A 25,688-nucleotide genomic window follows, 5' to 3' on the forward strand; every position below is an offset into this window, starting at 1 on the left:
GAGTACTGAAAATGAGGCAGTGCTGTGCTAGGTGCTTTTACATAAATTACACAATTTAGGACTTTTCATAACCTGGGGGATGTAAGCAAGTATTAATATTTTTATTTTATAACTCAGAAAACTGTGGCTCAGAGAACCTGAATAAATTGCTCTAGGTCGCAAAATAGCAAGAGCCCAAACTAGGATTCAAACAGAGTTCTACAAGGTCCCAAAGTCATGCTATTTCTACCTGATTCCCTGCCTCTTCTATATTATATGCTTTTGATTATTTTCATCACATACTCTAGTTATCTTAAAGCACAGGTCAAATGGTGCACATTCTTTTATGCCAATGTTTCTAACTTTGTTAAAAATATTTCCCTTTTTTTGAGTGCAGAGATTTAACCTGTATTCTAGAGGTAAAATAAATCTCACAAGACCTTAGGGAGAAATTGTGGCATGAGTGTAAAAGCATGGAATTTGGAATCAGGCAGATGTGATTATGAGCATCTATGGAAAAGATTATAGTCATCTTTCCTACCCTTTGTTTATCTGTAAAATGGGGATATTAATACCTAACCAAGAAGGGCTTTTGAGGATGATATGAGTGATGCATATAAAGCGTTCCGTGTGAGACCTCAAACTGTGTGCTCCCTTCAAGAGCCGTGGCTCTAATCCAAGTAGCATATGGCAGGTTGAGGCATTTTTCAACTTCACATGATCCTCATTCTCAACTCAAAGAAAAAAGGAAGTAGGCATGGTAGGGCATGAAGAGAGGAGAAAAAAAATATTCATTCCCAAGTTTGGGTTCTGGTGCCTACATTTTTTAGTAGCTTCTTCTGGATTGCAGATGTCTTCAAAAACTTGAACTTTGTAGTTGCAAATCCACTGAGATTTAATACAAAAGTGGAAACAAATGTCTATAAACATTCCAGCCACCTATGAGATCAACTAGTTTACCCAATTCTAGTTTTCTTTATCTGCCAGCTCACTTTGTACTGAATGTAAGCTATAAAAATTGTATAGAAATTGTCTTATGTGTTTGACCTTTAACATCACAAATGCCAGTAAAAAAATTCTCCTTTTTTCCCTTCCATAAAAAACAGCAAAATGATTCTAGACCTCTCATTAAGAACCTTGGGAACTGATTTTGTACAAAGATGAAGAAAACAATCTTCTTTATTTAGCATTTGTCTATAGCAAGATGTGAGAGAGAGAAGAGCGAACACATACATTCTTGTTTTTAACAGTTTCTCTGCTTGTCACATGAGTTCCTTTCTCTCTCTCAGCCATGTATAGGTTACAAAGTCGGAGGCAAAATGGGTAAACAACAAACATATTTTTACTACAAAAAATACTCTTTCTCCTATCTAACTTAGGAAAAAGATGAAACTCTTAGCAGGTGATACTCACAGAGACTCAATAACTGTAGTTTGAGGTTTTAAGAAGGAGCTTACAATTTTTGTACAGATAAATCTGATTTTCTGGAATGTTCCTCTTTCTCAGCCACACATCCTGGCTAGGAAAACTCCTACTCAGATTTTAAAATATGGCTGAAATGTCACCTCCTCTTCCCTGGACCATGCCCCAGATCAACTTCCAGGAGAGAAAGTTGGGTCCACACCCTCCCACAGCACCGTGTGTGCCTCTGATGCAGCTCCTGTCACACTCTCTGCCAGAGGTTTGTTTATGTGAGTGTCACTACCATGGTATGATGAGCCCTTTGAAAGCAGGCATTCTATTCAGTCCTGTGTTCCCAGCCAGTAACCCAAGGATTGGGATATAATGGTTTAATATATTTCACTGACCAAGGAATTGAAATGTATTTGTTGTTTTAGGAATTGGGCATTTCAGTTATTTGCTTGTGATTCTGCTATTTGAGCAGGACTTGATGGGGAAGCTCCTCCATTCTATGTGATTTGGCTGGAGCAGCTCTGATGGGGCTGGAAGATCCAACGTGGCCTCAGCTGGTATCGACAAAAAGTCTGGGGTTTAGGTGGTCCTCTTACCCTAAAATCCTCAGGGGCCTCTCTGCATGTAGTCTTTTTTGCTAGTGAAATGACTGACTTCTTATGAGGTAACTCAGGATCCAAGAGGGTGAAAGTGAACACTGATAGGCCTCTTAAAGCCAGAACTGCCACTTTTCTCCCATTCTGTTGTTCAGACAAGTCACACATGGTTAATCCAGATTCACAGGGAGGGGGAAATGGACTGGACGGGAATGGAAGCAGTTGTTGGTGGCCATCTTTGCAGACATTCTATGCTTGCTATCTCAGATCTAAGAGCTTTGCTGAGGACTAGGGCCTACTCTCTTGCCCTAAATTATTTTCCATATATAAAATCTTCATGTAGAAGATTTTAGAAATATTATTTTTCATTAGTTATTTTGAGTGTGTGTATGTATTTGTGTGTGTCAGGGGTATTATTGTGGTTATTTGACTTTTTTCTGAAAATCTCTTGTGACAAGGTTTCTAGGTTAATTGCTTTTGAAAAGAAGAAATAATAACTGCCTTTTATGATGATTTCTTTACATATGTATCCTTGCCTTTTGAGAACAGTCAAGTTGTGAGAAGTCATATGAAGTAAAGTATTCTTTAAATTGGGATTCAAAGAGAAGGTTCTTTTTAATAGTAGATAAAGGGGAGCATCTGTGATATTAATTATAGGTATTCTCCCCTATATTTTATTTTTGCCATTATATGCAATGATTTCCCCCCACCAAAGTAATCATTATATCCTTTTCTTTTAAAGAAAAGCTGTTTTGTAATTTCTTATTTTTTAAATGAAATAGCTACATAACATTAAGATAAGAGAAAACAATTACATAATTACTGCACTGTCTACTTAAGCTATTTGTTCTCCAAAGCTTTTTAATAACATAATTTCTTTAAAAGTGGAGGAGGCTACAGGATTCATAGAATGTTAGAGTTGGAGAAAGAGGTCCCTATCATCATCTTGTCCAACACCTTCGTTCTGTAGACAAGAGATGGCTCTGGAAGTTATATAATGCAATATATTAAAGTCAGAATAAACTATTACTTAGAGAAGGTGTTAAGCTGAAAAGTCACAGAAATCCATCTCTGAAATGTTATTTAAGTCCAAGTATTACCAGTACTTCTGGAAAAAAATTTGAAGGAGGTATATATTAAGGCAATTAAATACACAGTGGCTAACTAAATACCTTTAGCAAGGGAGTCTAAAGTTCTGGCTGCCTTTACTTCTAAATAATAGCTACATAAGGAGTCATTGTTTCAGGTACAAATTATATTTGGAAACGTTCACAATTTGTAAAAGTCATTCCATAGTTTAAACTCAGAATGCCATTTATTGACTTCAAATATGCTGTTCACATAGATAGCAACATGTATGCATATGTAACTAGCCAATTATTAGCTCCATGCAGACTTTACTTAGTCCTTCATTCATTCACTGGACAAATGCTATTAAGCCCCATTGATGTTATCAGGTAACATTTAGCAGTGAACAACATAGACACTCCCTTTACTTGTAATGAGAATTTATATTCTAATGAAAGGCTTAGTATTTTCTTACTTTGGAATAAAACTAGAGTGAATGCTTAACTAAATATTTAATAATGTACACATCTCTGAGTGTAGATGCTGTGGAATGGGAAAATATCTCTTAGGCACTATGATTTTGTCTTATTCTTTTCTTGTCAAATTGTAGCACTTCCCACTTAGTAGGACACATTTTTTTAAAACTAAATCAACACCATAACAATTTTTGTTGGACTAATTAGAAATGTTGTTATTATCATCATTCCAGCTGAATTAACACTTATATGAGAATGGTATAGAGAATATTAGCATAATACCTAAAAGCTAACTTGCCAATTCGTCATGAGCATCCCTTCCTTCTTTTAAATAATTGGTTCATTCTTCAGGGTTCTCTTAGCATTTTACATATACTTTTAATGCAACATTAATTAATTCAGTGATACAGCTTGTTGTCTGTGTATCTGTATCCATTACTAGATAGTGAATTCCCTGAAAGTAGGACTATGCCTTATTCATTCCTTCTTCTCCATAGCACCAGCTTAATTCATTCAGCAAAAGTTTATGCAATTAATATTTTATTTAGAATTTTATTTCACCAAATGCCTTGTGAGACAGGTAGTGTACATGTTATTTGTATTTTATAGACAAGAACTTGAAGTCACTAGAGGTTATTATACACTCACAGCCATAGTGGTTATTATCAGGATTGGACAAAGAACTTGAATTTGCATTCCATGACTCCAAGTCCAGTGGTCTTTCTTCTGAAACTACATTACCTCTGTGCGTATATTTACATTTTTTATTGTCATAGGCTCATGGGTGTGTTCATCACCACTCTCCATACATATTTCCATTTCTCTTTGCTTCTATCTCTCCTATTTGCTTAACCCTGAATTGACCTTTTAACCTTTATCCCGATTCAATAGCCGTAGCAGAAGGGAGGCCAGAACAATTAAATGGTTGTATTACTCTTCACTAAGAAATTAGTTACCACTTTGTCTTTGGCTTGTATACTTTTGATAAATTTTAAATTTAATAGAGACTTATCTAAAAGAGTTCCAGGGTTAAGAGTAGTTATAGGGAGATTAATCAGCAGACAATTATAAGCTAGTAACAAATAAACACATACAAGTTGTGATATGCTAGATTGAGTTACATTTAAAAAGTATAGAAAGAAAATAGAGAAGGAAGGGATTGAGAGAAAACAGAGCAGGGTGAATTAATGAGATTTTAGCTTTCATGGACTAAGATCAAAAGTGTGGTCCACTGGAGGTTCTGGTTATCAAAGCAGGGTGGTATCCAAATACTTGACTTACTGGCTCAGAAACTGTCAGGGTGGGGCCCAGGAATCTTCATTATAACAGTGTCTTGAGGTGATTCTTATATACAGTATACTATAGCAAGAGATTAATAGACAAAAGCAATGTTTTTAAATTAAATATAAATAAATTGCATATAAAGCACCTGGAGACCTTGCTAACATACAGATTCTGATTCAGTAGGTCTGAAGTGGGGCCTGAGAGCATGTTTCTAACAAGTTCCCAAATAATGCCAATGCTGCTGGTCTGTGAACCACACTTTTGAGAGTAGCAAGTCACTAGATGCTGAGGTAGCTGCTGTGATCTGTGTGCTATGGAAGGTGAGATGGAAAAAGTGGATTTTGAGAAGCTTCACTGATTTATGACAGAATTCTTCTTTGTCAGCTCATCAGGAAACTTTGCAAGATACTTCAAATTGCTTTTCAATGTTTTTGCGGGTGGGACTCTAGTTTTGACTAGCCAAGAGGCAGCTTGATTTTATGCAGTCTCAGTAGTAAAATTCTGAGTGGGAGACCAAGAAATACTCCACCAACATATTTATGATGGAGCCTCCTGCCCTGCCATTTCTAGTTTCAAACAGTTCAGAAAAAAATGTAAATTTCTTTTCTAGTTTCAAATAGTTTGGAAAAAATGTAAATTCTTTGTGTAGCACATCATCTGGGCTAGTTTCTTAATGCTCATCTGTTTCATTCCTGCCAATTAAGAGCAACAGCTGTCTTGCAGGGATGGTGGTCGTTAGGAAGTGACACAGCTGTGGGATTTAGATGAGATAACGGTTGTACAGCCAAGATAAGGCATCATTGGAATGCAAACTGCCATAAGCCTGATTTATAGCACACATCCAAGGGGAAGAAACTTAAACCAAAATCAACTAAAATAACAACTCACCCAATAGGGAAAACAAAACAAAATATCAACCAGAGATGTTTAGCCCCAAAGTCAAGTTTTCTCAGACTATTTTAAAAACAAGATTTGGACTAAAAATTGACTTAGAGGGATTCCAATTACCTCAGTTGTCTACAATGCCCAGACTTATGAATTTGTATCTAAGAACTAAATAGTTCTGCAAACTCAGTCCTCTTGTGGCTCAATACGATTTGAGATGTCCAAATCTCTAGGCCTTATTCTGTTACAGAGGGTAGACTTGCTGAAAACAAAAACAATGGTCAGTGACAAGTATTTGGAAAGTGGTATTATCATAGTAAAAATGTCATTTTACCAATATAACAGCCCAACAACCCAATGGACTCTGCATAAATAATTATTTTAGAGCATTATATACTTACATGTTTCAAAAAGAATGTTATAGTCATAATGTAATTAATCATTACAAATAAATTCTACCACCTAAAGTTTCTTGTATACATTCCATGATTTTTAAGACTTCGACATTTTTCTCAATGCTATTTCTCTTGGAATACATATTATTCTCATCCCTGGACACCTAAATCCTACTCATCTTTCATAAACCATGTGAAATACAAATTATCTATGAAGCTTTTTGGGATCCTCTCAACTGAAATCAATAGATTCTTACCTTGAGTTCCCATCACAATTTAGCTGTATATTTCTTATGCGACCTAAATATTTTTCCTTGGAATTACAGCCACATAAACACGTGCTTTATTTTCTTGACTAATCCTCAAATCCTTGAAATCAAGATTCATGTCTGACTACTCACCGTGGTATTCTTATAACGTATTTTGTTCTATTCAGTAAGTTCTGAATTAAAAAAAAGTTGGTTGAACAAATTCCCTTGGAAGTTCTAAGAGGAGAGCACCCACTTATTAATTTAATTTTGATTTTTTAAAAAGGGACTGGACTTTAAGAGATATGTAAGACAGATCATAGAGGCTGGGAAATCTTACTGTCAGGAAGATGAGATATATTATTAATCCTGAAATATTCTAGTATATTTCCTTAGCAGGAATGGAAGTCATCTTGCTAAAATTCATTTGCAGTCATTCTCTACATTTAACATGGGCATAATATACAATATACAATATACAATATGCTAAAGGACATAAGAGATTGCTATATAATTTAAGAGGGGAAAAAAGAAAAGAATACTTTCAGTAGTGATGACTAAAAAAAGGCTTCACTCATTTATTTAATCAGTACCTGTATTTCAGGTCCTTGACCTCATGGAGTTTATGGTCCGATTGAAGAGATATGTATTAATCAATACAATCATACAAATAACTGTAAAAATCACATGTATCTAAGAGTTAGTAAGATAATTGATGCATAGTATAGTGTTTGATGTATTACCTAACACTTACTAAACAATTGTTTAATAATCAGCTATTCTAATAATTAGCTTTTAATCTGTAAGATATGGGGTGCTACCAAAAGTGAACAAGAAAATGAAAATGACCAGAGATATGTTTTCTGATGCTTAGTCCAAGATTAATTTGTCAGAGGAGCTGAAGTGGAAAGTGACAAGAATTGGGTGATCTGTTGTCTCTGAAATCCATATTACGTATATCATAATTTAGGGCATCTTCAGTGAGAAGATAGAGATGGAAACATACATTAGAAATGTTATGGAGGTAGAATTGTTGTAGAATAACTAATTTGAAAGAAGTGAAAAGATCACAGAGACTTCTAGCATGGGAGACCTTGGAGAAGGTGATGATATTGAAACAATCTGGGGACACATTGTTAAGAGTAGGTTCATGAGGGGAATAAGGAATTATCTTTGAACTCATTGAGGTTGAGATGTTGAGACTCCCAGGTGGAGAGTCTCAAAGAGTGATTAGAGCTGGAGATTTACATTTGTGAGTCACCTGCACAGATTTATAGTTAAAACTGTTGGGATATATAAAATTAGCTTTGACGGACCATAGAAGAAGGACAAAGACTGAGTCTTGGAAATTCCCTAAATTTGGGGTTGGAAGGGAAAAATAGGAACTGAGAAGGAGAAGGGAAAGCAGAAAGTTCCTGGTGTCCTGGAGCCACAGAAGGACAGGAATTCTAGGGGATAGCAATTTCAAATCCTGGGACTGCCTGAGCAGCAGCTAAGGTCTGTTGGATTTGGCCATAAGGCATCATTGCTAATCATCACAAGGGAAATTTTAGAAAAGCTGTATGGGATACCAAATTATAATACTGAGGAATATTTAGGAACTGAAAGCAGTGAGTATGGACTGCTCTGAAGAGAATTCAGGGAATTAAAGAAACTTAAGAGCAAAGTAATTAAATAATTTAGGCTGACAAGCTGCAAATGTGAAGAGAAGTTTCCTTAGAATGTAGGAGATCTAAAGTCGGGCTTGTATTTGAGATATGAAGGTATTTTGCATGCTTTAGTTATATTATTTGGCTAGATTAAATATTCTGAAATGGTGAGTTCATGCAGTGAAATTGGAGCAGATGCATCAAAAACTGTATTAGACTTTGTGCTGTTCTGATTTGTTCTAGAAAGATACATACCTGCATATCTGTTATTCAGACTGACTGTGGAATGGCAGACTAGGCCCCCTAGTTGTGGTCCATTCTACCTGCTAGAGATGGTAAACTCTGACCAGACAGAAAACACTCATTCTGGGATCCTGCTAGTGGTAGTGAAAAGGATAACAAAGAATTTATAACATTGCATTGTTATTCTAGGTTGGCAGTCTGATCATATCACTATAAATGGGCCCACAGTGATGTACATTTCCAAATTTGGTTTAATGACTTGAGAATTATTCTATCTCTGATTGGAGCTGGAGGCAATATTCTCCAAGGCTGGTAGAATGTGTATTATATATGAATGAATGCATGTGTGTAGTTATATGTGTATACATATACATATAATTACTACTAGTACCAAGTGATTACTAGGTTGCAGGCATCATGAAAGTTGAATTAAAAATATCATCTATAATTATGATCACAGCCTTACAAAGTAGAAAATATTATCCTGTTTTTATAAGTGAAGAAACTGGAATTGTAGATTTATATTATCCAAGGTCACACAGCTATGAGGGATTGCAGATGGGCTCTAAACCCAGCTCTGCCTTGCACTTTCTTTCTCCTTTTGGGATATATAAACAGAGGACAAACATAGCAGTGGTGTATCTTTTATAACGAATAAGAGGAAGCTACTGCTGGAAATTGTGTTCTGAATTGCATTGAATTCATGAAGTGACCTAGTTTTTCTTTACCTCTTATGGGACTTTTTGCAGAAAGTTGAAGTTGGACCTAGTTTTCCTTTGCCTTTTATGGGACTTGTTGTAGAAAGTTGGAGTTGGAAGAGAACTAAAGGAACTTTATTTCTGGAAACTGAGGCTAGAAATTTGCTCAACATCACCTAGACTGTTCGCTGCTGAGCCACAATCACAACTGAAGCTTTTGTGTCTAAGCCCTCAGTCTATCCTAGGCCTACATTAAAAAGTGTGAAGAAAAGAGAGTCTATGGATTTCTCAGTGATTTGCTTTCATCATTTAAAAGGCTTCTTAGAATTCTGGGCAGAATCTTCTTGTAAACCTTGGGTGCCTTGAACTCATGTGGATTTTGTTATGCTAAAAAGTTTTCTCAGTAGAGTTTTGCACATTATGTTTTTGACTGATACTTCATTTTTATTTTACAAGCTGAAAGATACAAGGGCTCTAAGGTGTACAGTGTAAAAGCAGTTGTTAAAATAAAGAATGATGGCATGTCAAAATGATTTATATGGGCAATTTAATTGGAAATATTGCCATTAACATAAAACACTCCACTTGATATGGGCTTTATGTTCCTATTAAATTTGAGAGAGTAAATCTCTATGCATTACATTAGAATCACGCAAAAGATGATCAAGTATTTTTTCTACACAATAATATTTTATTAAAGTAGCACTAGTGGTGATAATCCTTAGGGTAGCTTATGTTTGTCTAGAATAAAGTCACAAAGCCTTTCAAAGAAGTTTCAGCTTCTTCCAAACACTGTCATTGGTCTGCTATATAAAGCACTCTTGCTCCTTCCACTGAGGCTAACCTTTAGAAATAGATGCTGCAGAGATAAAATAACACCTGGGATATTTCTCCCTTTAAGCAGGACAGTAATTATAAAAGGCTTGGTACTTTTGTAAGTTTATTTTAAACATTCCTTAAAAAAGTAGGGTTTGTAATTTTCCTTCAGATTACAAGCTGACATTTTGAAAAAGAAAAAAAAAAGTTGCGGGGAATGCAGCACTTCTGTGTGGTGGCAGCTGATAATTACCATAGTGTGAGTGGGGCTCGATATAACCCAGGCATTTAAGAAACATGGCTGATTACAGTGCGTTAAGAGTAACTCAATTCGGGAATTTTGCTTTGTTAGGCAAATTGAACTGTCTTGCTTCACCAATCTCATCTCACTTCCTTCTTTTGCTTCCAACGAAGAGCCACCTTTATGTCTTCAACTGCAAGGCTGTTCTCAGGAAGAGCTATGTGTAAAACTTAAAAATAAAATGCAGACAATCTAAAGGGAAAAAGCATGAAACTGATTATTATCATGAGTATGCCTTTGGAAAATTTCACTCTGCAATAGCATTTTGCATCATTTAAGATGTTTACATGGGTTTTGTTTGTTTGCTTGTTTGTTTCAGATAAAGTAAAAGAATCATTTTGTGGCTAATGTCAAAATTAAAAAAAATCACACTGGCTGGGCTTATATATGTGCACACCTAGGAAACTCAGAGAGAAGAGTTAATCCTAACTTGTAGGAGAAGAAGTGAGAGAAAGATGGTTTCACATGAAAGGAAACTAGAAACATGCTAAGGAACATTTTTCTATTATAGTTATTAAACATACACAATTCACTTTTAAAATAGTTATACAGATTAGCAGCCCAGATCTGAATGCAAACATAAAAATAAATGTGTGTATTATATGTGTGTGTGTGTGAGAGAGAACATTACACAGAAGAGATAAGTATATGAATAACCTAGACATTTCTGAGCACCTGTGGTTTGAAAATTGGTTGAAGATACACATTCACAGGAATGCAGATTGTAGTAACTGCTCTTTCAACAAAAAACTGTTTCTCAAGCATTGTATTTTATATAATATGTGAGCTATTATTTGTTTCAAGTAAATACCCAGTTTTAAGCATTCAGTCCAAGAAATGCCCCAAACCTCTCTTTTTGAAAATGGCTGAAAATACTTGCAATCAGGAACAGATTCAGGTTTTGTGGAGCCAAAGCCCTCTTAAAGGAAAATAACACAAAACTGTTAAGATTAGATCAACTGCCCTGGAATGAGCCTTGAGGGGTGTGGAAGCTGAACTTCATTTGCTTTGTGGTAAGTGCACCTCTACTTGGGAAATATTCTAGCTTCTGCAAGACCAAGATGAAAACCTACCCACATTTGGTGATCCAGTGTTCCTCCAGGGATCACCATGATATTTTTAAAGCTGAGATGGCTTGGCCTTTATTGGTCACTTTCCTCCAACACCAATCATTCATCCTACTGTCTACCTTAATGATTTTCTATCCTCTCTTCTACCTAACTCATACAGATATGACTGTACTTTGTACCTCTGTCACTTCTTCAAGCCTGCATCTCCAATAAATACTTTACATTGTCTTGGGTTAATGTAGCATTAAATTAGTGTTGTGGGCTGAAATATGCCCCCCACAAATTCATATAGTGGAGCCCTAAAACCCAGTACCTCAGAATGTGACTGTGTTTAGAGATAAAGCCTTTAAAGAGGTAAGTAAATTAAAATGAGACCACTAGGGTAGGCCCTAAGTCAATCAGACTAGTGTCCTTATAAGAAAACAAAATTTGGATATGCAGGAAAGATCCATGTACACCAAAGGGCCATATGGAGAGGCAGCAAGAAGGCATCTATCTACAAGCCAAGAACAGAGGAAACCAACCCTGTTAGCACCTTGATCTTAGACTTCTAGTCTAAAGAACTGTGAGAAAATACATTTCTGTTGTTTAAGCCACCAAGCCTGTGGTATTTTTATTGTGGCAGCCCTAGCAAACTAATACAGTTAGCTAGAATTTATTAAGTAAACTGTCATTAACCAACATCTTCTTCACATCAGTATGCTTAATAACAGAACAGAAACTAACCAAGTGCCCACAAACACATCATATATACTAGTTAAAAGAAGGAACAAATACTTGCATGCATGCATGTGTGGAATTAGAGTGGGTTTTAACAATAATTTGTGAATAAAATGGACTCTTCCTTTTATTCTTCCCTTGGACAATGTTAACTATGAGGAGAAATTGTAGTGATGCAATAAAAGTCATGTTTCACCATATCTTACTGATGATCAAATACATACATTTATTGAGTCCTTATACTGTGAAAATTTAAAGAAATAAGAAGTGCCCAAAGTTCCCTAAATGTATCAGGGCATGGAACTCATGGAAGACATACTTTTCCTGCTGAAAGTATTATCTACAAGGTGCAAAATATACTTTTTACGTGGTGGTGCACAGTGGGCTGGCTGTTTACCCCAGGCCTCATATGTTGCTGTCTGAAATGGGAGTATCCTTAGGTGTAAGAACCTATATGGTCAGGTTTTTCTGAAGAAACTCTAGGAAAGCTAGTTCCTTCAGCCCACACAGATTATATGACTAATCTTTCAGAAAGCCAAGTTCTTAATTTATAATCAGTTACAAATTATTATCCTGAGTGTAACAATTCAGGAAAACTAATCATGGCCTATGTGGCTGCTTGGTGAAAGCATATTAAGAGCAAAGGGAAAGTGTTGCTCCTAAAGAGGTTCTCATCTAGCTAGAAATGCCTTCTGATGAATTGGTCTTCGATTTTCTGGGGATATTACGTTTGGATTGGAAAGACTGTTCATTCATCCATTGTACTATTAACTTCCTTTTAAAGCATTATTTATTGAGCCACTATAATGCGCCAAACATTATGCTAGGCATTAGAAACACAATGATAAATAATACAGACACCTTTTTTGTCTGCATGGGACATATATTTTAATTGTAGTTTACTAGTGGACTGCATTTACTGTTTCCATGAATTAACAACATTTCTCTTTCCTTTGGTTCAGTAGTACTGCTCCTTACTTTCTGTGGTGCTTCTTTCTATAAATGTTTACCAAAATATTGTATGTGTCTAATAAAACCTTTTTTGGAAGAATGGCTCAAAGTTTTTCCTAACAGCTTAAAGCATTCTGAATTGAAGGCATTGATGGCACATACTCTAAAAACTTAGGCATCATAACGATACAAATCAAAGTGACAGAAAAATGAATCTGAAAAGTATCTGCAAAATCAACACATTTATTTTATAAGGGTCAATGCACAATCAAATATTGAGATCTATGTCTTCTTTTACCATGTTAGAATGAGCCTATGGGATAATTTTCTAAATGCAGAAAAATATTCCAATTTCTCTGGACCAATATTTGATCTTATACTTTCTCCTCCTATTCACACCAAATCAAGTGAAATTTGGACTTGCCTGAATTCTATGCACTCATGCCAAAGACACCTATTCTTCTCCTCATGACTTCCTTGCCTACCTAGCAACTTACTAAGATGAAATTGTCTAACTTTAATGAGCACAGCCATAGTTCTTGAGGTTCACATACATATAAAGTAATTCACTGGTTTATATCAGAAGAAAGAAAGGAAGAAAACGTCCAATTTCAAGCCACCTTGTATTTTCTGGGTTGATTCTATAGATTTTTATCCAAGGAGTGGGCTTGTAAAAGAACTGCCTGAGGTGGAAACATATGAAGGCAAAGAGCTACAGAAGTGGCCCTTTATCTAACAACATCACCTCTCAGAAGCCATGACCCCTGTGAATTTGATAAAAGGAGCTGAATGGCACAATAGCCTGAAGGGTACAAAAACTAGACATCTGAAGAGACTTTCTTTTTCAAGGATATACCTAACAGACTTTAAAAATATTCCTTTAATGGGGAGTTTAAAGGAAGTTCCTTCCTATTATGAGGTCCACAGTTCCTTAGGTAGGTCTTCCCTTTGTCACTGTGGGTGACTTCAAATATAATATTGTGACATTGTCTCTAAATTTTAGAGAGGCTTTTCCTTTGCCTTGAAAAGAAATTAGATATTTAAAAAAGACCAATTCTCTGCTTTTAAACACTACATACTTATACTTTCCTATTGGAGGCTGAACTAACATTTAAACATGTTATCATGATGCACATAAATACTGTTGGCAAAGCTTTTATGGCTACCGACGACACTATAAAAATATGCCTTCATTTTAGAACTCTAGAGGATTTGTACATCTGCATAAGCTCCAGAGTTCCCCGCTTTGTGGGGGAAGATCTGATGGGGAAGATGAGATCATTATCTACTTCTATCCTTGTTTAAATTCGTGGGAAGCCTGATTGGAAAGTACTTTTCCTCACTGTAGTTCTTCAGTACCCAGTTTTATTACCCTCATAAATCTATTAGACACATATTTGTCCATATAAAGGAATTTTTAGAACAATCATTGTTTAATCATGTATGTTTGGTGTAATATACCTTTCTCATATATTTATGTGGATAAACATTTTATTTTGGTTCCAAGTCTTTCCATTCTAGTTAAATATAGATTGAAAACATGCATAAATAGAATCATTTCAAAGGTCTTTGGTCTCTCAGTTTTTAAAATTTTACTTCCCCATATGGCCAGAGAGTCCTGGTCTAGGCTGGACCCAGGTGGGGACCTGGCTTCTATGTTTCATGCAGGCCACTTGCTTGCTGTGTGGTGTGACTATGACCAAACGCCTGGACTTCTTGAGACTTCAGTTTCCTTGCCTGTAAAGCGAGAGCTCTTCAAGTTCTTCCAACTGTACAAGTCCATGACTTTCTTTGAGACATTACCAAGATATACAATACACACTATGTGATTTTATTTGTCCTTCAGCACAATTAAGTACCTCCTGATAGGAACTTTGTTGTATTCCTTCCTGAGGATTCTTAGAGGTTTCATAGAGTATAGCAAATGTTTCAGATGTTCATTACATCTATGAGGAAAGAGCTCAGATTCAAGGGAACATAGTCTTTGGCTCACTGTCATTTGGAGGTAGTTTAATGAAATGTAAAAGAAGAGCTTCCATTCAGGTACGGTTTTACGATAAACTACTTTTGGTGGGATAGAAATTCATTCAACATTTGGTCGGACTTAATCGACCTTTTGAAAATGGGGTGGGAAGCAGCACTGTTAGGTTTTAATATATCTATTTCTACTGGTGTTTATAAACAAGATTCCACATGAGAACATTTGAACACTGCACATAAAATGATTATTTTCCTCTATTTGTTTATGCATTCTGCCCTAATTCTAGGCACTTAGACTGTATCAATTAAAAAAAAACACACTTCTTTGGATCTTATATTTTATGGAGGGAGAAGGGGATGCTGACAATTGACAATAGGTGTAATAAAAATTAAATAATATAGTATAAAATTATATATACATGTAACAGTGTGTGATAAATGAAATGGGGAAAAGGTAGAAAGAAGAGGGTTAAGGGGATTGGGATGTTAGAGGAGAAGTTTTATGATTTTAAATAGGCTTTTCAAGTAGGTTGCATTGAGAAGGTGATATTTGAGCTTGAAGTAAGTAAGTTAGTGTGCTATGTGGATATTTAGAGAAAAAGTGTTCTAAGCAGAGGGAACAGCAAATGTAAAGATTCCCACGTTGTACAGTGCCTGGAGTGTGTCAAGATATATCAAGGCGCTAGGGTGACGGCAGCGGAAGGAACACAGAAGAGGCGAGGGCAGATCGCATAGGGCTTTATGCTGAACGTTTTTCATTTGCTTCCCCAGATCCATTCATTTCTCTTTGCCATTTATAAAAGCTTCACACTGTTGCTAGCCTCAGAGTAGCATACCATGTATATATGATTTTTAAAATGCTCACCCTCACCTTTGTAAATGTTCTCTGTTAGGGTTTGAATGTTTTCGTCCCCCTAAAGTGCATAGGTTGAAACATAATCCCCAACACAAAAATATTAAGAGGTGGAGACTTCGGGAGCTGATTAGGTCATGAGGGTGAAGCTGTCATGAATGGGATTAGTTTGCCCTTATGAAAGATGTCTCAGAAAGCTCGTTTTCCCCTTCACCATGTGAGGATGCCACGAGAAGGCAACATCTATGAAGCAGTGGGTGAGTCCTCACCAGACACAGAATCTGCTGGCTCCTTGATCTTGGATTTCCTGGCCCCCTAGGCTCCAGAACTATAAGAAATGAGTTTATATTGTTTATAGGATATCCTGTCTATGGTAATTTGTTACAGCAGCCTGAATGGACTAAGGCTTAAACTTTCCTTGATGACCAATTTAATTGTGTCACCTATTTTTTTTTTCCAGGGCCCTAAATGATAAAGGCATTGGAGACCATTATAAAGATGTTGACATTTATTCTGAGTGAGATGGGGAGAGATGCAGCGAAGTGGCTTCTAGTCCAAAAGTATCAGCCTGGCCACTCTGTTGAAAATAGTCAGCAAGAGGGTAAGGTTGAAGCAAGGACAACAGTTAGGAGGTGACTACTGTAATCCAGGTGAGGCACATGTCATCTGGCTATATAGGCCAGATGATACCCAGTGAATTCTAAATGCATCTCATACTTTTTGTTGTTGTTGTTGTTGTTGAGACAGTCTTGCTCTGTCGCCCAGGCTGGCGTGCAGTGATGCCATCCCAGCTAACTGCAACCTCTGCTTCCTGGGTTCAAGTGATTCTCTTGCCTCAGCCTCCCAATCTGGAATTACAGGTGTGTGCCACCATGCCTGGCGAATCTTTTGTATTTTTAGTAGAGATGGGGTTTCACTATGTTGGCCAGGCTGTTCTCAAATTCCTGACCTCAGGTGATCCACCTGCCTCGGCCTTCCAAAGTGCTAGGATTACAAGTGTAAGCCACTGCGTCAGGTCAGAAAACAAACTTTTATTATGGCCTAAAATTCAAGATGGCTCTTTAGAAGTAATTTCCCCATGCCAGTTTTGGTTCTTTTGAAGTGAATCCTATGTATTGCTGTGAAGATAACTAGTGATTATAAATAGAATTTTAAAAATGGAATTAAATGTCTATCCTTTATGAAATGTCATTCCATTTTTTCTTCATAGGTCATTTGCTCTCTTTGTGAATAAAATATATTTTAAACACATTTTTCAGTTTTCCAACAAAAAGTTTTGAATGCCTATATGCTTTTTTTCCTAGGCAAACTGTTTCAAGGTTAGGAAGAATGGGACGGCAGGTGAGGGAGGAACAGATATTAATCAAATATTACATAACTACATGTGAAATTTCAAACTGAAAAGAGCCATGATGGAAAGATACAGGAGTATTGAAAGGCTCTAATAAGAAGATCTGTCCTAGTCTCAGGGAATTCTGTGAAGACTTATCTTAGAAAGCAATATGAGTTTTACAATTTTATCTATTGTAAAACTTCTACCTATAATAAGCAACAGGCACTTCCACCAAGAATAGGAGTTCCTTCACACTTGGTATAACCAGAATTCTTTTAGGAATTCTTCCACTTCATTTATTTGAGAGCAAATAGAGGATACTTACTAGTTTGATATAAAGCAATTGAGGTAGATTCTAGTCTGCTTTCTCATGGCTGTGTTGTAGCCCTGAAGTTTGACTTATGTTATGGCCACTCTCATAGACCCTGTGCCTAGTTATGTGTGTGACTTATTTTCCCCAAGTAAACCATGTTGAGTTTCAAGAGAAAGGAATGGAATTTCCACATGTTGAGTATAAACTCTGTATAGGCACTGTTCCAGGAATTCAAGTGCATTTGCTCCTCTGTCTTTTCCTCACAGCCCACATCTAATCTAGTCTGTCAGCACTACTATGAAAAATAGATCCCCATCTGACAACCTCTGCATTTCCTCTTTAGTTTAACCCACCATCATCTTAAATTTAGGCTTGTATAATAGACTTCTAATTGGTCTTCTACTCATGTGCCCCCATAATCGGCTCTCCATATGGCAACCAGAGTGAAGTTAAAAAGTTAATCAGAACATGTCACTCCCCCTATTCAAAGTTCTCCAGAGGTTTGCCTTTGCCTTGACAAGAAAATGGAACCCCTTACATAGCCAACAAGGTCCTGGATGATTTAGCCTTTGATTTTCCACCCGTCTTGTATTGCTTTCAACCTCTCTCACTGTAATCTGGCCTCTTACCATTCTTGGTAAACTCTAAATGAGTTCCTGCCTTGGAGCTGTTGCACTTGCTGTTGCTTCTGCCTGGCTATGCATATTCTTCACATAGATTATCCCCTAATAATAAATAATGATTTCTTCTCCTTATTCAGGTTTTTCCTTGGATTCTCAGAGGAGCTTTCAATTCAAAACGCCAAGTTCTACCCTCAGTCCCTCATCCATGATTTCTAATACTTTATTTTATTTTTCTTTAAAGCCCTTACCACCTTCAGTGCAATGTGTATTTATTTGCATATTTTTCTAGACTACAAATTCCATGAGGACACAGACTTTTTTTTTTAAAACCAATTCATAGTCTCAGAATCAAGCATGTTCTGGCCCATAACACTGCACTATAATATTTATAAGTATTTCCAGAATAACTGACTGATGTATCTCCTTCAAACTCTTTGTTTTTGATGATCTTGAAAGGCAAGCACCAGAAGTTCAGGACCACCCCAGTACAGTTGTTACCCTTGCCTTGTATCCCATGAACATAGTAGCCAATTAGCAAATATTTTTTGAATAATAAATAAACATAGCCATGAACATTAAACTTTGCAAATTGCCATTGAGAGGCAATACACTGTTGTAAGCAAGTGACTGGCTTTGTGGTTAGACTGGACTGTTTGACTCTTGTATCTGCCACTTGCTGTGTCAGATTGAGCAAATCACTTAATCTCTCTGAACCGGGTCTCCTTACCTAAAAAATTAGGCTAAGAAGAAGTAGCCTCATGGGGAGAATTGTTGTGAGAATTAAGTAAAATGAGAAATGTATTCAGCATTGGGTCTGCATGTGTTATCAATAAAATAATTCTCCAGCCTGAGTTAAGTGCCCTCCTCTGCTTGCTAGTAGCTCCTGGGCTAGTAGCCCCTGGGCTTTCCTGTGGCAGAGCAATTATCCTAGTCAATATTTTCTCTTTATGTGTCTACTCTTCTCCAAGTTTTAAGCATTTGGAGGGCAAGGACTTAACTTTATTAATCTTTAAATTGCCAGAACCAGTACATGGAAGGTCCTCAATGCATCTGTTTTGAATTGAATAGGACTGAATTAGAGGGATAGCCTTTATTTCAGAATAAGGACACTGTGATATTAATCAATGTCAATTTCAGTGAGTCCTTAATAAGTATTAGTAAGAGACAGGCATCTATCTACAGGTATGTTTGCCAAGTTATTAGCGAAACCTATTCTAGACAAGCTGTAAATGTAGGGTCTTAGTTGTGGTGATGGTGGTGAAGAGTGAATGAGGAGGAAGAGAGCAGCACCTACCGGAGGAGGATGTCCCTTGGTGCAGACCTTGTCTCTTTCCCTGCCACTACTGGCTTTTGCCAAAGCCAGCTTTCTAAAGGCTCTGGTTGGATCTCTTTTATCAGTTACTAGGTAGAGCCAGTTGTGTCAGCTGAAGTAGTGGAAATTTCTGTTCAACTTATAAATAGTTGAAGAGTCTGTCTTGGTGAAATGTGAAATGAGCAAATATTCCATTTTCTCCCAGGAGAGTGGACCAGGATTCGGTGTATGATGCTGTCATGTCAGCCGTGTCCAGGCCTCTGTTCATGAGGCTGCACAGCCATAAGTTATTCATGTGAGCCTAACACACAAAGTCTTAGCCTTACCAAATAATGAGGATTTTTCTCCTGAAGCTTGCTCCTCTGCTGGAGGCCTCAGTCTGCAAGGTCACCCTGTCAGAAGCAGAAATGGACATCATATCCTTTAGGATTGGCGTACTTTATGAATATGGAAAAAAAGTGATGCGCTGAGCAACTTAATGAAGCTCCAGGAAACTTTATACTCTCTCCTGTCTATCCTGGCTGGATATCAGATGTTGTTTGTGTGTGTGTGTGTGTATTCCTTCCTAATAGCTTTTGCTCATATATTTGGGTTGTTATTCCCTGGTGTCTTTAGTTAAAAGATCTGAGAGAAGAGAAATTTCTTAGAGTGATACTTAGTTCTGTCACGCACAGTTATTAATATTAAAGGAAATATTATTTCACAGGATAAATGAAGATTTGTAAGTAGCTATTGTTTCTCCTTTTTGGCCTTTGACTTGGAGGAGCTCTGGAATCTTTATAGTAGACAGTGGAACAAAATATATATATATATATGGGTTTTGGAATCAGGTATAGGTTCAAATACCAGGTCTGCCCTGAGACCATAAGCAGGAAACCTTAGCTTCTCTGAGCTGTATAACAGGGAAAGCCAAGCCCTAGAAAGTTCTTACTATATGACATCACATGCCCAAAGCATCAAGTACCTGTACTCTGCACAGTAGATGCTTAATAAATGTTCGTTCCTTTTCTTCTTCAACTTTTCTCAGAAACAAGATCCTCTTCTTCTTTGTTGACTCATTTGAATATTGATTACCTAAGTTTTCTGATTACCTTTCAGGTTATACCTACTGTTCTTAGGAAAATGTTCAAATTCCCTTGCATGACCCTTTTTAGATTTCTTGTGTCCTGCTGTACTCCTCATCCACTGGCCGCAGATGCAACTGTGGTATTTTGGATAAGAATTCAGACTCGGAACCTTTATTAGTCGGGTTCAAATCCCAGCTTTGCCACTGACTGCTGTGTGAACTCGGGGTATTCAGTCTCTCTGTGGTGCAGTTTTTCTAACATGTAAAGTGGGGATAGTAATAATTCTTATTTTGGGAATTGTTATAAAAATTAAATGAACATTTCCATGCAATGAGTTTATAACAACTGTAATGAGCTTATAACAGGACATGGCATATTGTAAACATTAAACATTTTTAAAAGAGAAAAGTAGTCTTGCAATTAGTGTGAAGAACCAGGTGTGGACTCAGAATGGGGCAGGATGCCCACAAACAAGAGGCATAAGAAGATTGAAAGCACTTTATTACCCTTCAAAAGCTGACAAAACTGAAGAATTCATGTCTCTATATAAAGTAATATCACTGCAACTTCTCCTCCTTCTTCTCCTCCTATGTAGAGTGGGTGAGTTTAGTGACAGACTGTTTTGGAAGGAGCTAGAAATATCAGCTGGAAAAATGCTTGGCAACCACTTTAGAATGATTATCTGACTTCAGGAGGAAGGGAGAATACTGAGGTATTCCTCTTATCCAAATTTAGAAATGTCATGAAGGCACAATGAATCATCTCTCAGAGGCTCTAAAAACATTTTTCCCATACTAGGTGTTGCCTATTGTCTACCATTGCTGGCAGTTCTGAACCTCAGGATCACTCACCAACTCCCAAAGAAGCTACCCAGTTTGGGCAATTACAGGATCTGCTTCAGGGTTTTCTTTCCCACATTTTGATGGACGTTGTGTCTGGCTCTCCAACCTCCATCCCACCCTTTGGATCTGTCTAAATCAATCAAGGTTAATCTCACCCACCTTGTCAGGCATGAGCTCAGTGTGGGCCTGTGCCATACGAGAAAGGGGACTTGGGAAAAAGAACTCAGCCTTTCTCTCCTGCTGGATGTGAACAGAGAAGCATGTTGCTCTGATTGCTGCTGGCAGCCATTTCAGGACCAGGTAACCAGCCATAGGATGAAACAATGCTCTGATGGGCAGCTTGGAGAGATGGGAGGAATGGGTACCTGAGGACATGATTGAGTCCCTGCAGCTACCCCAACTCTGTAATTCCTCTTTTGCATTTTACTAAATTTCTTTATCATTAAGCTAGTTTAATTTGAGTTTCTGTTATTTGCAGCCAAAAACATTCTGACCAAACTCACTCATGACACTTCCCTATACTATCTTGTAGGCAGTTATTTATGTCAACGTGGGTGTCCCTATTAGGTTGTGCATAACTTGAGGGCAGCAGTCATGTTCCATCCATTTTTTTTCTTCCTTTTAAAACATTTAACATAGTGTCTTGCAAATAGTCACAATTTTACTCTTTTTGATAAATAACAATGTTGAAAGCAATATACCCTGACAGCTTTTGGCCCCACTTAACAGCAGTGAAGCCCCTATTAAAAAACAGAATTTGATTTTTTGATCTATAATTATAAAAGCCAGTGCTTGGTAGAAATGAATAAAATCATGATCTTTCAGGATCTTTTTAGTGTTGTTCATGCAATTGTTAGATATAAAAAATATTATTACAAATTAAATCATTGAATTATGTTTTCATAACATGCAACCAAGTACACTCCCCCTAGCTTTCCCTCTATAAGGACTAATTTCAGGCATCTGTTTGTAGAGTGAAGATGAATTTTATTGGTGACAAATGCACTCCTGCATTAACAAATTAAGTGCATTCTCAAAGGGGAAAAAACAAACTCAGAGAAAATTGGGTTGTCTGTTCTTAAAGTCTAAAAAAGGACTTCTGTCCTCAGGGGACATTCAGCATTTTTGTAATCTAATAGAAAGAAAAACATTTGCCTCTTGGGTATAACATTAAAATAAATTAATTTTGCTGCCTTATTCATAATGGCTAATGGCAAATTGGGAGTGTTTATTTCTAGACTCTTCTTGCTCATAAAACCAGGTTTTCTTATGACCTCCTTCTCACTGAAGATGAATAGCTGTGTCAACTTATAGAAATGAAGAATGTAGTCCCTGTTCCTCCACTTGTGGCTTATTAATAATAGGTGAGTGGTCATGGGGACTAACAGGACCCTAAAGCCTCAGGATCTTGAGTTCATATCGCTAGAACATCATCCTCTATTTGCTTCTCGGTTGTTCTTGGGATGCAAAATGTCTTCTACACCTTGGAGAAATGCTGCCTTGTGAACAGACTCTGGAGACAGTTGTTATCATTTCCCTCTTTCTAGCACAACTTGTGGTCATTCTCCCCCCATCCTGGCTGCTTTCTCCTAGCCTACACCAGGGTTTCCTTCACTTGTTCTTCCCAGATTAGCCTGTCTGCACATTCACTCTCCTGAAATCCTAGAAAATTTACTTACCCTTAAATATTTCTTTGGTGTTCTCCAAGAAGGGTGTGGAGAGGCACCAATCCATGGCAAGTATAGGTTAACATATATATAGTAGCTTCCAGTTAGATGGGGTGGCTATGGATTTCCATTATTTTCCAATACAGAGTCTCATAATGTTAAATACTTGACTTTCACGATGTTGAAAGTATTGGAGAGGTGTGAATGACCTCTGCAATTGACACAAGAGTCACTGAGAGATTCTTAAGAATGGCAATTCTTCCCTGAATTTTACCAGCTGGAAATCTTATTTCATAAAGAAATGTTGCAATAATTGGAGGAAACCGTAATATTTTCTTACAAAAGAAATATGCTTTTGTAAATAAATAGCTGCCATGTGACCACAAGTAGATGTGTACAAGTCTAGAAATATTTTGAGGGCTCATAGATATGATTGTTGCTTTTGTATTCTCTTTGATTTTTTTCTAAATTTATTAACAGTGATGGCATTTAGCTAAGAAACAATATTATCTAAGCCTGTTTTGTAAATAGCCACATGTCCAATCACCCAGGGTAAATAATTCTATCAGGTTGACTGCAGAATCCAGGTTTGTTTGTTTTTAAAATCTATTTAATTACATTGGACTTGTCTGATGGAATAGTTTTTATTTGCAAAGCAGAGTTATGCATGGGAGAAACCAGAATAATCATACTTATAAAAGAAATTTGGGACAAAATACTAAACTAAGCTTCTTTTTTGAACTGAATCTCCCTAACATCTTGTCAGTTAGAAAATGGCTGAGTTGTAGCTGAAATGATGGATTTTTTTTGCCTTGTCCTACCATGGGGCAGAAGTAAGAGGTTGAACATGAGAGATGAGTCTCACAAGGAAGAGACTCTTATTTGCAGAGATATTCTGATTCAAAAGAATTCTTTGTGTTCCAAGGAGAAACTGTTCTTTGGTAAAAATATTAATGTGTGTCTTGAAACCATTTTTCTGACCTTTAGATTAAATTTTAAATCAAGATTATGGAAAAAGAGGGCTGTCTTTTCATAGCATATTTTTGCTCCCTAATCTGTTCCTGTTAGTTTTAAACATGATTAACCATTTGACATGACTACCCAAATGACAGAGTGTTTGTATTAAATACATATTACAATTTATTTTCCCATATATAATTAGGAATAATCATTGCTGCCAGAATGTAAAATGACACGTCAATGATAAGTAGAGATAATAGCAGCTGCACACAAGAAAATGCATCTAAACACCTGGAGCTTATAATTATATCTCTCTCCCACCCCTTATATTTGTGTCATGATGCATCTTAGGTGGCATAGACCTTAGGTAGTCATTAAAGTCACGTGAATATTCTACTAGTATCTACTGCAAATATATAGGTATCCCTTGAGCATATGCTTTTTCAATATTGAAAATATCAATAGCTGAGATAATAGGGAGTGCATTTTAACAAAATGAGAGCTCTCCTCAGGAATGTTAAGTTATACATCATCTTTGTAATTTGTTGAATTCAATTGAATACCCACTCTGTGCTGAGTACACTACTAGTCACTTTGGAGGACACACAGAAGAACCACTGCTTCCCTTCAAGAGAGTTACAATCTCTGTTGGAGGTGGAGACAGGACAAGACAGAGCAAGGAAGAACAATTAATATCACACCTGTCTAATTTTTCTAAGTTGTATAGTTTCTAGAGTTTATGTGTTGTAGGAATTTGGAGAGAGGAAGTCAGGAGGGATGTGTAGAAGATGTAAGCTTGAGCTGAATTTTGAAGGTTAAGAGAATTTATATAGGTATAGATAGAGTTATGTATCAGAGACATTTCTCAATATTTACAAATATTTTGTGGCTTAGTCTTAATTAGATTTTCTTTCTATTTTCTGAGCTATATTACATTCTTTCATTTAACCAACATTATCTAACCTTTATCGATAACTTCATTTTGCTTTTAAGATTCAAAAGAAGTAAGAAGCATGGCCCCCAATGTGATCAAGTTGAACAATAGAATATAGATTCATCAAGCTACTTGGCAACAAATACATGGCAAAGGACTTTCGTTTTATCTGTATTTTAACTCCATTAGTACATGGACCATATGGCACTAACCTTCCTAGCATTTTGTCAACTCACAACTCAGGAAATATGCACAGTAGGTTGAATAGTTTTTAAACAATCTGAAAACTTTTACTGGCTTAATTTTTGGGCAAAGTGTGGCAGACAAGTTTGTCAGAGTTTGTTTTTATTTGACTTGTTGAAAGTGATACTTAAAATATAACTGAAGCAGATTAAAAGAGATTTTATAAAACCATAGATTAACTCTTTAAGTGCAAAACACATACAACATTCTGCAGGGTGAGTTATTATTTATGTAAAGCCATAGAGTTTTGCAAGCATTTTTGAACATGATATTTTATATTTGATAGTAAATGTTATTTTGTTCTTATTGGCTCATTATATGCTTTTATCTGCAAAACAAAAATTGGATATTTTAAATCAATGACTTTATTAGAGTTATTTATGCAAAATATCTTAATCCAGTTTTGTCCAACACTATAGCTAAAGGCAAAGTATAATTTTAATGACTTAAAATGCTTTATGACTTTGACTTGTGCTGACTTATGTAAGGATAACACATTCCTATAAGTGGTGTTATGATTAGAAACTAGTGGCCCTGATTTTATCTTTAAGCTACCTGTAGTCTTTGAGGTCTTTTGGGGGCTATTCTTCATGAGAATAGTGCCTCCAAGGTCCCTGCTTATCCAGATATCATAGGGCAGAGAGGCCTAAAAAGAGTAGACCCTAAAATTCAGGATAGACAAAACCGTTTTTGTGAGGGCAGCAGATTAGGGCATATGCACTTTTCCAACCTGGTAGAGCTATATAGAACCTGCTATTCCTGTGCTTCT

The 25,688-nt window shown here is 36.6% G+C and overlaps 1 long non-coding RNA gene across 2 annotated transcripts in view; it reads left to right on the forward strand.

Annotated features, from left to right (window-relative positions):
• LOC129010401 (uncharacterized) overlaps positions 1 to 25,688 on the forward strand; it is a 190,286-nt gene that overhangs the window by 44,822 nt on the left and 119,776 nt on the right. For both annotated transcript variants that reach the window (XR_010122652.1, XR_008492990.1), the window contains one exon: positions 24,736 to 24,931. This is a non-coding gene — a long non-coding RNA (uncharacterized LOC129010401). The remainder of the gene's footprint in view (positions 1 to 24,735; positions 24,932 to 25,688) is intronic.

Source organism: Pongo pygmaeus, chromosome 10 (genome assembly GCF_028885625.2).
Source record: "Pongo pygmaeus isolate AG05252 chromosome 10, NHGRI_mPonPyg2-v2.0_pri, whole genome shotgun sequence".
In the NCBI taxonomy this organism is placed as follows: domain Eukaryota; kingdom Metazoa; phylum Chordata; class Mammalia; order Primates; family Hominidae; genus Pongo; species Pongo pygmaeus.